Genomic DNA, 6,000 nt, shown 5'->3' on the forward strand with positions numbered 1-6,000 from the left:
AAAATTCTTGTGCCAGTCATCTTTAATGCTGTCAGAGGATGAGCCTGGCATATGGTTGCTACATGGACATTTGGGAGTCCTCACCATTTTGGGATCTTGTCTACACAAGGAAACTTCATAGCCATAATTTACCAGTGATATAGCTCCACTTGTAGCAACAGTGGAAGCTTAGTGTAGACAGGACTTGGGCATTTTTAGAACCTTAGACAATACAGTAAAAATACCCAACTCCTGTTTACACTACAATTTCCACCATTACTACAATCAGTAGTGAATTACCAAGTTTGCTAGTAAGGCACGATCTTGGATGGTAGTGAACTCACTCTGCGTGCTGAGTCTGCTTCTAAATAGGCAAGTAAAGTTTGCTTAAGGACAGAGTCTGAATCCTTGGGGTCTTAATAGTTGAATATTGTGGACATGACTTAAGACTAGACTGCATGATTGAGGTTGTGTAAACTCCCCATATCCTATTTGTCTTGCATTTACTGAATAATGTTCTATGAATGATTAAATAAATTATTCATTTTCCTGTCAATGTAAGGCAGACACTTCAGCCAGCAGAAATAATACATGCGGGCAGACAATAACATTAGAAATAAATATTGGTCTATTACTAACTGTGAAAGAATAAGGAGAACTTTGAAAATCTTACGGATTAAAACCATTTTACAAGACTGGTCCCAATATAAATATATCCAAAATATATCTATATTCAACAAAAGTTTGGTTTGTGAGCCATTGTCAGCTGAGGGAGAAACTAAATATGCTTCCAAATCAGACAGGCTGGCTATGAATTCAGATGGACCATGCACAATGTGGGCATGAAAATCAAATCAATGAACACAAATTAAGGTCTTTAATAGGCCAAAAAATAAGTTCTTGCTAACTAGCTCTCCCCGTGTGCTTCTTTCTTTTCCTGCTATCAGTCAGGGATCAGGTCATATCTATACCTGCCCCCATGGCCTCACTTCCTTGAAATCCTAAAAGGCACCTTTCATCCTGAACCTTACAAATCACCATTGAGAGCTTCAGTTTCCTTTGTTGACCTACTTTCCTCTCTGTTTTAGTTCCTTAATGCTGCTTGTGGGGGTGGAATGGGTTCAGGACTGAAAAAGGAAAAGAGAATTGTTTTTTAAATAACCCTAACTAAATTAAACCATAAGAATTCTTGGTGAATTGTAATGTCTCCTGACTCTTATCTGACATGCACTTCTGATGACTCTTTATCACCCATGATTTGTGACAATAGTTCATGTATGCTGGTCTGTACTTATTTTTTTCTCTTGTTCTGCCTTTTGGTTACAATAAACAATGTGATGTGATTACATACATATAGTTTGGTGTTTTGCCTATTTTAGAGAATGCACTGAAATAAACAGTGAATGAATTTAGGATTTGTGAAAGATACCAGAGTGATGGCTCTGGAGACAGAAGTCTTATATTTACTTACAAAGTGGCCATAGTATGGGGGGCAGCAGTCCAACATTCCTCACATTGTCAAACCCTAGTGTTCCTTAAACCTTACCTGGAGGAATTGTGTATATAGGGTGAGAGGATAGTTCAGTAACTTTATCCATTCAGACTTTGAGCTCTCTTCTGAGACTGCCAATAAAGTTATGATGCAGACATCTATCCCTAAGAACTACATTAACTAACTCATTTAACTTAGGCTACTGAACAGCCATCATAAAAGAGATTCTTTCCATTATAATCCAGCAGGGCTGAATTTGATTAGATAATTTTTAGGTAAAATATTCACTATCCTATTGCCAATCTCCTGACTTACCAGGTGCCTCTATAGTTCACTTTTAAATAGGTAAAATGCATGAACATTTACTAATAGCTATTGTATTAGTTTTAGGGTATGTCTATACTACCCGCCAGATCGGCGGGCAGCGATCAATCCAGCGGGGGGGTCAATTTATCGCATCTAGTCTAGTCGCGATAAATCGACACACACACCCCCCGCCGAGTGCTCTCTCAGGGACTCCTGTACTCCGCCGCTGCGAGAGGTGCAGGCAGAGTCGATGGGGGAGTGGCAGTAGTTGACTCACCGCAGTGAAGACACCGCGGTGAGTAGGTCTAAGTACATCGACTTCAGCTACGTTATTCATGTAGCTGAAGTTGCGTAACTTAGATCGATCCTCCCCAGTGTAGACCAGGCCTTAGATAGAATTGTTAACATAACAATATTTTATTTCAGGAGGATTTATGGTGGTGCAATATTGACATCTTTAAAACTGTCGATGGGAAGCAGTTCAAATTCAATGGCCTGGCCCTAATTTCTAAGGCCCTGAATGGACTAGGACTGGGCTATTTTGAAGACAGTTTCTCCAACAGGAACTCACCAACAGAACTATAATCACAGGGGAGGATGAAGTTGTAAAATTGCAGCAGGCAAAGTGAATTCAGTGAGGGGTCCTATCTTTTGAAAATCTGTCACAATAGAGCAGACTAAGCCCAAGCCTTGCTATATTCAGAACACAATGTAAGCACAACCTCTTCAAGCTGTAGCAGTAAAAATAATACCATTAAATGTTTATATTATTGCAGGCCCCCAAAAGCCCCAATCTGGATTATTGGGGTTCCCACTGTGCACAGATAGAAGAGAGAGAATCTCTCCCCAAGCTGACAACAGGGCTGCAGAGTATAGTCTCACAGGAAGAGAGAAGAGGGAAACTTTACAACAAATAAAACCATGGTAGAGAGCAGACTCCTACTTGGTAAAGTATATGTAGTCCTTACATGCCTACATACCAAGGTGAATTGTGCACTTTATAAATACATAGCTAGACACAGACACTTAACTGCAGAAGAGACTGAAATGTTTTGTTACTGGAATAGTAACTTTTATGTAAATAGTTAATTCCATCTAAGCAATGATGATTTACAGGCCTATACTGTATCTATCTTATCAACTTTTAATAGCATGTTCAAAAAGTGTGTATATGTATTCTTTTTCTTGAATATCTAGCAAATGTGACATCCATTTGAGCTGTAATTCAGCAGGGTTTCTTCTAGCTGCCTATACAGCTGTAAAGGTCAACAAGTCTGATTGTGGTTATCACTGCTGGCCCTAGTGCCCTTCCAGGTGGAGTGCAGTTCATTAGACCGCAAGTCTCTCTAGCCTTCCCCTGTGGAGAAAATTGGTTGCTCTAGATGGGTGCTTCAGACCTGTCCCCATCAGTTATGTCACCAATCTATGCCTAGCCCAACCCATTCTCCCAAGCCCAGTCAACATAACTCTTTGAAAGCAACTAAATCGTGTTAAGTTTTTTTTTTTTTTTTAATTGCATTTCCCTATATAGATATAATTTCCCCCTTAGTTTAGAAAAGCAGTAAGAGGGACAAGGAGGACTAGATGGTTCAGAGGACTGGTAATGGGATGAAGGCTCTTTCAGCCCTGGGTCACCAGTCTGAACACATACCAGAGTCGGTAGTAACCAAAAGTTACCATCTGATGGCTGTTGTTGCCTATGTGAAATTAGATTAATGGTCTCAGTCCCATCCCCAATAAATGAGTATCCATGTCTCCCTCACCCAACAATACAGTTAGCACTAACTGGGAACGTAGTTGTAGTCTCAACAAAGAAGGCAATAGTGTGTATGCATGAAGACTGAACATGCCTTCTCAACCCTAAAGCTGATCCCTGCTGGTCAGATTTGAGGCAAGTTGTCAGGGCAGCATGGGCAAGTTTGCAGGTCATGTATCTAATGGCTTTCTAGAGGACCCATCCTATAGAATCTAAGAGCTACCCAGGTAAATTTACATCTGAATGGTGAGGTTCCTAGTGGACTTCAAGAAATTCTCTGCTCTTCTCCCCTCCCTGTCCAAAGAGGCGTCTCTAGAGCTTTGATTCTATTGCCCATCAGAGCAGCACGAAGGAGGCACAGCCAAGGGCCAGTTTCTAGCACATTATTGGGGATGGAGTAGGGGAGTATCACCTTCCTCTGTACACAGTAGGTGTTCACCACCTCTGGAGGCAACTTGTATATTCTCTAGTTATGCACTATATAAGCCAGGCATGTAGTGAACTTTATTAATTTATATTGATCAAGACAGGAATAAATGTATCTTATGTTTGCAGGTATGTTGTTGTGTTTGAAGCCAGCTGAATAATAATTATTGGATGAATTTTGCAATATTTTTTCAAAAATGTTACTTGCATTTTTTCCATTCTAGTTACAGAGCTGGGTGACTATATCTAAATTAATTATATTTTTGAATAAAATATAACTTTTGTCATTATTTGCTCAGCTCATGTTGCTTTTGGCATTTGACTTTCATGTTAGTTTATTATAAATTGTTCATAAATGTATCTTCACAAAACATTGTGCATTTGTACAGATTGAAATTAGGATCAGCTTTCTACCAGCACTGTCAAGAAACCCCACCATTTCTCCTTAAAGCACATTTAAAACTCTAGAAAACTCATCACATCTCTAAAGCTGGCACTGTAAAAGCACTTAGGTGTAAAAAAGGAGAAAGCAAGGATACCTCATTTTCACCAGTACACTTTAAATCTAAATAGTAACAGCTGAGTCCTACTGCATGGGAATTGGGCACTGTGCTGTCTCAGTCCTCTCAAATTACCTTCAACCTTGACTCTGACATTGCTCTGTAGCAAGTGGAAATATGACAGAGTGGAACTGATCTGCAAATGCATCTAATCTTTTGGAACTAGCAGGTTTGCAGTGAATGTTCAGAAAAGCAACCCGTTTTATAATATATGTTAATTCTCAGTGTTTGAGCAATGGGCCTGTACTTCTCCAGACTCTTAGAAGTTGAAGGTCGCAACAAATGCCATTAGAAAAGTAATCTTCCTTAGGTGTGAAAAAATCCTTAGATTTTATCCTTGTATGGATGGGAGCAACTCCCTGCTAGACTATTAAAATGTGAAAATCCTGCTCTCTGTCAGTGAAAATAATTATTTTCTATGGATTTGTACTGTCACAGAATTTAGTTATATGACTTTGGTGTTATGGTAATCTGGTCATGCACACGCTTCTTGAACGGCTAGTTTCACTATAGTGATATGACGGGGGTTAGGCAAGCACCACCACCACCACTTTGAAGCTTTTGGGAGTGACAGCTGCCTTTCTTTCAGGCTAACCAAGGTAAAAATAAAAAGTCAAATGGTGTAAACTAGGCACAGATATTTTCCTACCATACTGAGCATCTTTCTGATTTTCACCCCTGGAAGTTGGGTCCTTGTTCAGGAGCACATACACACAACAACTATGAGAAGCCTCTGACTGTGGTCACATTGTGGATTTCACACAAACTTGACCAGACTTGGTGCAAACCACTTAGCTGTCAAGCCCCAAAAATAGTTTGTTTGTTTTGAACTGCCATGAAATTTGTATACACACATAGCTGACATGTCAATCAACTCTAGTTAGCCATTCAATCGGTATCCTCTGGGGTGTGTATTGATGTGCTTTTTGTACTTTTGTTTTCTTGATATTACAGCTGAGGCAAAATCCTGCCCTGAGCTGCATTGGTACAAAAGAGGGGACAGTCAAATTCTCAGCTGAGCTTCAGTGGAGTCTCACCCATTTAAACCAACAGAGAATTTGGCCCAGGGAGTCTATTTACCCCTGTCATCCCAATGCAAGCAGCACCGTAAGATCTCTATATAGTGGTAGGAGAAATAGCCTGCTAACATGCAGGCTTGTGTACAAAGTTCCCTTGGGGGTCTGCTATTTTGTTGCAGGGGTTATGAGGATGTATAGCCTTCTGCGTGAGCTACTGCACATGCTGCTGCTAGCAAGAAGCATTAGTGAGAGGAGCATCAAAGTGATCCCCACAGGGCATTGCCCCCATCTTCAAAGAACAGTCCTTCGAGGTGTCAGGATGCCAGTAGAAGACAATGCATTGGCAGCACTTCTTCTCTGTCTCACAGTGCCAGCCAAGACAGGATTTAACTCAGTATTTAAGAAGTAAAATGTATCAACTCAGAGAAGACTTTCAAACGCAGCAACTTCTATACACTTATT

Source organism: Emys orbicularis, chromosome 9 (genome assembly GCF_028017835.1).
Source record: "Emys orbicularis isolate rEmyOrb1 chromosome 9, rEmyOrb1.hap1, whole genome shotgun sequence".
Classification (NCBI taxonomy): domain Eukaryota; kingdom Metazoa; phylum Chordata; order Testudines; family Emydidae; genus Emys; species Emys orbicularis.